Genomic DNA, 9,627 nt, shown 5'->3' on the forward strand with positions numbered 1-9,627 from the left:
GTGTCCACTGATAGAATCTAGAAACAGTGCATGAGGAGGAACAGATGTTTTACATTGATCGGTTGTTTAATTTCTTTAAGATGTTCAAACTTTGTGCCCTTCACTGTTTCTCTGCGTGATTAAAAACCTCTGATATCTGTCACCCTCTATGTTGCTGTCTTGAGCCATATGTCATCTCTATATATTTTGCCTCCAAGCAGCCAGACTCTATTGTGATGTTTTAAAGTGGCCTTGAGGAATAGTTCTTCAATCATTCTTCCTCACCATTTTCAGCTGTTGTTGCTTGTTAAGCCACTTAAGACTGACCCTTCACTAGCACGCTGTCGCCAAAACACATTTTTTTTCGCAGCTGCTTAAAACAGATGCCATGATGTTTGCTTAATTGTCTAAGTACTGATGATAATGCAAGATTTTCTTGATTGGTGCTTGCGTTTCAGTAAAACCATGAAAAAAAACAACAACCTGAAATCAGCATGAAAACACTATTTAAAAAATAGCTTTGTCATTTCTGATTATTACAAAAAATAGTTTTGTTGTCCTGTTTTATTCATTTGGGCTGTTTGCACTTTCTTAGCAAACACTGCAGCTGGTGCAGAGGAACCTGCATTCAGGTTTGATGTGCAGCAGTAGAGTGAAGTGCAGGCCTGCAGGTAACATGTAAAAACATATTTGCAGTGTAGTGTAATGCTGCGGTGTCACCAGACTTCTGTAGAAATAAAAAGTGGAATGTGTACATGTTATCAGTGGACTCATTGTTCTGCTCCTTGAGATCAAGTCGTGTCTGAACTTGAGCTGCATTTTTCCACTATGGTTTTAAAGTGACTTTTCACACAAAGTCACTTTAAAAGGAAGCTGGCCCAGGCTCATAAAGGACCAGTGGAAGCACGGTTGGCTCCATCCTGTTGGCTAGTTGATCCCCAAAGCCCAGCAGTAAAGCTCAGTCTGGTGTTCTGAGGGGACCATACAAAAGTATAGCCACCAGGACTCCAACAGGAGCAGAAGAGACAGCTGCCAGTTGGCTGTGGGTTACAAGTGGTGGTGATTGGGTAAAGCTGCTGGGACAGGGCTGGATCATCTAGGTAAGGACGTGTAATGTTGAGAGGCCCGAAACACCCATAGAACCCAGGAAACATCACTTATGATGTGTACCAGTATGACCACTAGATGCGCCTTTCAACAGATCAAAGCTCACTGGTGTCAAGTTTGTCAGTGTGGCAGGCAAGGGTAGGACCCGAACACATAGGAGGAAGTAAAGAACTTAAGCAACAGCTCTATTTGCTGTGAAACGGAACTAAAAAATAAAGTACAAAGAAACACTAAAAGAAGCAAACAAAAGATAAACTAGAAACAAGGACTCTTGTAAGCAAGGAACTCATGACTTGGCATAAACAAGAGAACATGAAAAATGCCTCAACAAGCAGAGGGAGACTGAGGACTTAAATATACACACAATAACGACAGGATGGGAAAAGTGGAAACACAAATGTGGAGACACAAATCAGACATAACGACAAAGGGGAAGCGAACCTGAACAAAGTGCATACAGGACAAGAGACAATCAAAATAAGACTGGAAACACACTGACAGAGACTCTGACACACAAGCTGGACAAAGAAACCGGGGAGACAAGAGTAAACACGGGGACAAGACTGACTAAATATAGGAGAAGATTAGACAACTAAGGTCACTAAGAACAGAAGGCTAACAGAAACACACTTTAAACGTGGCAAATGAATAACCAGGAACCTAAGAATTATAATAATTTTTTAAAACGAACAGCACAATGTCCAGAACTAGAAAATACTGAGAAAATACAATATGTGTGGACAGATGTGAAATCTTTTTTCTTTTCTTTACTGAACATAATGTTTTTTGTTTTTCCTCCCACATGTGATTAATATCAGTTATGACATGAAAATAAACTATAAGCTATTTTTTATCGCTTATTTTCATGTGAATGTTTAGGTTTGATTTTTAAAGTTGTCAACATCAGAAAACCATTCATTTGTTTTTTATTTGGTAGAGAGCAAACAGCACTAAATATGACCTCTTTCTATTCTCCCAAATAGTATCATAATAACTTTAAATGGAGGCTCTGAGGTGCAAAACAGAACCTCTTTTTTAAAATTGGACCTCCTGCAGCATCTGAACCGCTCCAGTGAATCCAGCCTGCAGCTTTAATGTTGGTTTAAACAGTCACTGCTGTGAGTGCGAATCAGAGGCTGACTGAACTGACTGTGGATGAAAAGGTTGGATAAATACAGCCAGCAGGGGGCAGCACTCTGACTTTGTTTACGTTTATCCTTGGCAAACATAAATAGAAGAATAATCTATTTAATCTATTCATGCTGACTGTATAACACATTTCTTCTATGTGTGTTGCATCTGTACTTCTTGCACTTGTTATATGCATGCTGTGTCTTCCTGCACATTCTGGACACACACACTGCAGCTCTTCTTCATGTTGCTGCTGGATCTAGAACACACTTCTCCTGATCCGGATGAATTTTTCGGTGGAATCTGTGATTAAGAGTTTAATGTCCTGCATATGTTGCCTGCACATGAGTAACCATCATTTGTGTTGGCCCTGCATGCAAAACATTGGCAGTCATGCAGGGTGGATCATTCCTTGAAAACCATCCAGTTTCACCATTTGATTTTTTTTGTTCTTTCCTCGATGGGCTTGAAATCTAAACAGGGACTATCACTTTTCTTTAATATTTGTTTAAGTGATGTCTTGAAGCACAGAACATTATATGCACATTTATATACCCAAATATTATCAGTTCTTTGATCTAAGTGTTCTTTCAGAGCGCTGCTTAATTATTGAAAGTGTCAAAAACAAAACAGAGTAAAAAAGTTTAGCATCATTTCTTCACTCACAGCAGGCAACAGCTGACCCCAGGCCTGCGTCTGAGTGCAATGAGTGAAAGAGGTGTTCCTAATAAACTGGCTCCTCCCTCACAGCTGTTTGCAGACTAAAAGTGAGCTCTGGGTGTTTTGTAAATACAGTCTAAGCCCGATTTACTCAGTCCTCCTCTATCGTGCAGACACTGATCACAACCTCAGCAGCAGCTCAGCACTGAAATGTGGATCGTCTCCTGCGTCCTCATTGGCTCTCTGGCCTTTTCTTTGCCAGGTGAGTTCCATGTGTGTTCATACTGCCCGCTTCATCATTTTAAAACTTGAAACATGATATGTATTTTTTTATTTTGAAAATGAAGTGTTTATTTAACCTACTGACAGAATTTAAAATAAAAAAAATCTATATTAATTTGCACATTTTAATTTTTATTATATTTGCTAACGTCTGACATTTTTTAATTGTCATTGTTCAGGACACTCAGCAATTATTTTATCAATAAATATCTTTAATAATATTAAGTAAAGAACAAATTCAGGAGACAGAGTCTCCAATAAAACAAGTTAGGAAGCCAGGAGCTCCTTTGCATTGTTTTCTAACCAGGTTTAGGATTTAAGCCATAAGATTTTAAAAATGCTGGAATAAAGTTGTTTCTTGCTCGATTTCTTGCTTCCTTGCCCAACAATGTACAATGAAGACCATTTGTGTCCATGTGGTCTGTGGAATCTTACAGATCTGGTTTCTGAAGTACTGATTGATCAGTGAGGGTTTGGACCTATTTATCACTGACAAGAAGATTAGGTCTGCAGCATTTGTTGTCATGGTGAAAGTAGTTTAAAATGCTGAAAAACACTCAAAAAAAGAAGATTTTCTGCTTCAAACAGAAAAAAAAATTTAATCGAAGACTGAGACCAACTGAAAACCACATAATTCTGTAAAGGTCGATAACAATGAAAGAAAAGACACCCTGGCTTCATGCTTCACTACTTTAACATGTGGACTGCTTTGTGGATGTGACTCATATTCAGTGCTTCCTGTAGCCTCCATAAAGCCGCAGCGGTTTCTGGTGATGGATCTTTTTTTTTTATCTATGCCTTTATTTTACATTTAATTTCTTTATTACTTGTAAGTGTTGCTCATTCAGAAAGAATTTTTTTTTTTTTGATGTTCTGTTTGAACTTTTTAGTAAACATGAGGAGGAAACTGTGTCAGGTTTATCTCACAGGATGTCTGTTTCTGGTTTGGTGGATGGATGCACATGAGCGATTTTCTCAGACCCTGTAATTTCTCCAGGAACACGAGATGCTGCAGCATTTTGTGAAAGTCGCATGACTTTGATAGAAGTGTCATATGTAATCGATCTAGTCTACTTTTCAAGTAGGTATATGCACTGTCACCTCAGTTCTTTTCCCCTTTCCTCATTTTTCTTAGTTATTTGCAAATTTGTCACACTTGAATGTTTCATTTTATCAAACAATTTTAATTTTAGTCAAAGATAACAAATACAAAATGCTTGTGGAGGAATTTTGGTCCACTCGTGTTTGCAGAATTGCTTGAATTCAGACACATTGGAGTGGTTTTGAGAATGAAGAGCCTGTTTGAGGTCGTGCCACAGCATCTCATTTGGATTTGAATCCAGTCCTTTAGTGACTGTGTTTGCTTTATTTTAGACAATCACACCACCACACCTCCACCTACATCTGCCTCCATCACTCCTTCTCCATCACTCATTCCTGTGTTGTCATCTATGGGATCAGTGTGTGCTGTGGTTTTGCTTATGTTAGTGGTTCTGGTGGTGAAACGATGGGTATGTGGAAAACCCAAAGGTAAGATTATTACATTTTTTAAAATAATAATTTTCAAACATTTTATAGATTTATTTTGAAACTTGTAATAACAAACATGTCCAACACTTTTATGTCCAAGCAGTAAAATACATTGCTGTTCATTTTCTTCATTTCAGAGGATGCAGAAGAAGTTAGAGAAAATGTCATCACAGATGGCGTCATATACAGTGAAATCATAACCTCAAATTATCAACAGCAGCCAGCCAGACAGAGCCCAGGTAGTGTTTTATATGCTGAGGGTCCATGTTGCTATCTTTATGGAGTCCAGTGTCACTTTAAATAAGTTACAGGGAAAGTTAAAGAAAAGAGGAAAGGGAAAACTTGATTTAAACATTAAAAAAATTCTCCCCAGAACTCCAGAGAAACTCAGATTCTCACCAAAACTCTCTGAACATTATAACCAAACCCCATCAAACAGCCAGTTCATTATTTCAGATCATATATTTTCTACATTCTTGTGTGTCTTCCTGCAATGTTTGAAAGCTCATTTCAGCTCTCGCCTGTTCTAGCTGCAGTGATGTCCACTGTGTGTATTTATTGTGCAGAGAGCGATCCAGCTGCAGTCTACTCCACAGTGAGGAGGGACGACGTCACTTATGGACGAATCATCATCAAAGACAAGAAAAAACAGTCAAAGAGGAGAGGTGAGGTACAACCACTCTGCTTTGTCACTGCAGACCCCCACAGCTCACAGTGGGGCTTTATCGTGAATCCAGCCTTAGACGCTCTTGGTCTTAAGCTAAAGATTGTTTATTTTAAGCTGAATCTCTTTAAGTTTCTAACTTGCTGTTCTACATTGAAATTCTGCTGCTGTATTTTAAATGGTATCAGGGCAGCTAGAGTCATGTTCACCACATGACCAAAATGACCTGATCTGCACATTTCTTCTCTAACAGCATCAGAGCTATACAAAGTTGCCGATATAGAATCACCACACTGCTGATACTCTTCTCTTCTTTGACAAGTCTTTGTTTTTGGATGGAATTAGACCGATTACTATCGGGTTAAGGCCACACCAAATGAGAAATATCATAAAAATGGTATATTACCCAACATTTTTATTGATCTTCTTCAAACTTCACAACATTATACTGGGCCCTGGGTCACATGAGTCATGATTTCAATACAACGTCACAATGAAGCAGTAAAGTTTCCTAAAATCCCAGTCTGCATGAACACATGTTAAAATCCTCAAGTTTATACAGCTTATAGATTTCTGCTAGTTGTGCTCCAATCATATGGGTAAAGATAATAAAATACACAGTTTTCGTATATAATTCTTCAAGATCTTAGGTCAAAGGTTAGGGTCAGATGAATTAGGAAAAAGCTTTAGTTTCCATTCGGTTATCAGTTTTGTTCTCTGTTATGTTACATTTCATTGTAAGAATTGAACAAAAAGGCTGCCAGTATGACCTGTAAAAACCTGCAGCCTTTTTTAAAAATTGCTTCATTGTGCAGAGAGTGATCCAGCTATAATCTACTCAGAAGTGTGAACTAGTTATGAACAAATTGGCTTCAGAGCAAACAGACCTGCAGGTACAGTTATTCTTCACTATAAGATGATTAGGATTTTTTTTTCTAAAAGGTTGAAATGATCCTTTAAAGTGACCAGGAAGTGTATCTGTAGCATAAACACAGAGCAGGTCCTGATCTGCGGTTTCTGGGTGAGTAACTATAAGATAAAGTTTGGGTGACAGAAACACAGTCAGCACTCTGCTGAGGCTCATTGTTTCTTTTCCATGAACTACTAAACCTAAGCATTTCCTGCTGGCTTTCTTTCAAATTAAAAGCTAATTTATGACAGAAAGGCTGAAAAACTTTTAATGTGAAAATGCTGGAGGAAGTACTGAGCTTCATTCATGGTGTTTTGACATTGATAAGGACAATGAGTTTTCGAAAGATGAACACTCTGCCCTAAAAATAACATTTATATTATTTAAACTGTCTGAGCTTTGATCAATAATGTTTCATTTTGATGACACTCAACAGTTCTTTTGTTGTTTTGTTGCGATTTAACTGCATATAGGTTTGGTTTTGTACAGAGCTGTGGGTTGAGCTGTGCATGTTTGTGTGCTCAGATTTCCTGGAGCCAGAGGTCATTTACTCCAATCTCCAAAGTAGTCGACCAGTCCAGCCAGTGGAGTCCAGCTGCTCTTCTCGTGTTGTCCTGTGGGTTTCATGAAGATGACTGATGGAAAATTTGAATGGACTGATAAAACATCTGTCTTCAGTTCAGATAGGAAACAAACAAATTAACTGCAACCACAGACTATAAACAGCATGAGCATTGCTGCATTGTGTGAGTTACAAGCAGCAATTCATATGACAGTTTTCAGAAACCCAATGAACTGTTTCATTATTAAATTAAAAGCATTCTGTGCTTTCAAACTCAAAATCGTGAAATTTGGTTTGATGAAAAAGAAAACATTTCATCATGTTTAGTCAGTTTAATTGAATTAATTGTTTGATTGAAATAATTCAACTCAGTCAATTCAGTTCCATTTGTATGGCAAATAAAAAGATCACAGCAACAGTCGCCCCGAGGTGCTCAAAGTGGACAGCTCCCCTGATCCAGTCCAAAAAATTATAGAACCACAGTTAATCATGCTTCCATCAGATAGCATGTATTTTAAATGTGAAACATAGAGACAACGAACACAAAGAAGAACATAGACATGACGTTAGTTTTGTGGTTTATAAAGGCCTTCAGAGTCTGCTGCCATCTACTGCTAATACTGGGTATTAGCAAATGAAAAACTACTTAATGTCTATATGTTGTGATATGTTTATAGTTAGTTATTCAGAGTGAAAATGTTTTCATTGTTGATGAAGGATTACCAGACTGAAAATACATCATATAAACACACATTTTTCTGTATCTCTCCCACATGTGATGAATACCTGTTACTGCAGCGGTCCCCAACCTTTTTTGCGCCACGGACCGGTTTATGCACGACAATATTTTCACGGACCGGCCTTTAAGGTGTCGCGGATAAATACAACAAAATAAAACTAGTACCGGTACCGAAAAAAAGAAGATTTATTCATAACACACGTGAAAAGACCCAGGAAAACCGAGTTAACGATCAAAACAGTAACAAAATAATGCTGAAAACCGATACCTGGTACCAAACGACTCATGGACCGGGACCAGTCCGAGGCCCGGGAGTTGGGGACCGCTGTGTTACTGGATGAATCTGAACATTCTTTGTTTAAATGTGACTCTTTGTTGGGGCAAAATAAACAAAAGGAACTGAACTGTTATCAAATGTTGTTCCACATTTTGCTTTAAGATAAGTTTCTGGATGACGTCCTACTGCCTGCTGAGGGTAAGTATAGGTGGGTTGGACATTCTTTCTTTTATTCCCAGTTCTAGGAATGTTTGAAATCTGGGAATGAAAACTAAAATAACTGGAACAGCAGCAGGAGACTGAGCTGGAGGCTGCTGTGAATCCTAAATCTGTTGTTTTTTATGTTTTATTTTTGTTTGACGAACAGCAAGGAGGCCACTATCAATCCAGCAGATCCCTTTAACTCCCCTCCAATATTAACCTGTTTTAATAGGCAGTGTTGGGGATTAACGGAATACATGTACCAGTGTTATGTATTTAAAACACAAAATATGAGTAACTGTATTCCGTTCCATTACCATTTAAATAGGTGATATTCAGAATACAGTTACTTTGTTGAACTAAATAGAATACACGGTGGTCACTTCCTGTTCCATATGTTAGGCTATCCCCTCTCTATGCCTTCTCCAATTTTGGTTTTTTGTTTGTTTTTTTTGTTTTTTTCCCCTTCCCGTTTGGAAAGATGCCCAACGGATTTACTTTACTTTAACCCAGGAGATGTTACCCTTTCCCCTGAGGTGGAGACAAGCAGATCGCCCCCGGCTCAGTAGTAGCAGAGAGGCTCGCATCCCAGAACCCAACCGGACGGCCAACACCTCCGCCTAGCCCTGATGGCTAACAGAGAACGGGGGGGTGTGAAGACCCCAAACCTCCCTCCACCTGCTCGTATGTAGTGTTGCTGCGTGCTGTTCTAAATTTAAAACACGGGAGAGCAGCAGGTGTCAGCACAGCCCCTCCTGGAAACCCTCAATGTCTACATGGATTTAAAATTGAGAAATGGGCACCAGCGCCAGAGGTGATTTTCAATACACAGACTGTCCTCTGTGCCCACCCAAAAGGCCCTATATGTATGTGTTATGAGAGTGTGAGTAATGTGGATGTCTAAGTTGTGGAATAAAATTGAGGCACAGGCGGCCAGAAGGGGACAGAGGGAGGATGCCTCCCCTGCACCCTGGTGACACACCTGCACCCCAAGGCCCTGCATGTGTGGGTGGGTGTGGTGGCGCGGGAAGAGGGAGTCAGTTCTCCCTTCTCCAATTTTGGCGATTAAATGCAGTTTAATGCAGGCACAGGTTTAGCTCAGTTGGCTGAGCATGTATGTAGTCATATATCGCAGGGCTGAGAGCGGCCAGCCCATGTTCAAGTACAACCCAGGACTCTTTCTTTTTTTTAAAAAGAAATTATTTTTAAACTCAATTTCAGTTTGGGATTAATACAGTTTCTCTGATTCTGATTACTGTAAATCCAAACAAAACGAGCAATAAAGGCTGTAATGTAAGTGTCCTGTTAATGTTGGTGGCATCAGTCACACAATGGACCCAGAGCCAGCAGTGCACAGGCAGGAATCTATTTCCGACACCATTTCAGAAGAAGAATGGGATGGGCGAAACTTCAGTATCTTCGATGTATTATTGTTGTGTGATTTTTATTACTATTAATGATGAATGCTCATCACCGAGCTAACATTGTTAGCTGGGTTTGGTGAGGTTAGTTCATAGACTGCAGACTGTTAGGCTGTTTCTCAATACTCATGTACAAGAGTCCGTACTCACCTTTTCACTATTCC

The sequence above is a fragment of the Maylandia zebra genome, linkage group LG3, assembly GCF_041146795.1.
Source record: "Maylandia zebra isolate NMK-2024a linkage group LG3, Mzebra_GT3a, whole genome shotgun sequence".
Taxonomy (NCBI): domain Eukaryota; kingdom Metazoa; phylum Chordata; class Actinopteri; order Cichliformes; family Cichlidae; genus Maylandia; species Maylandia zebra.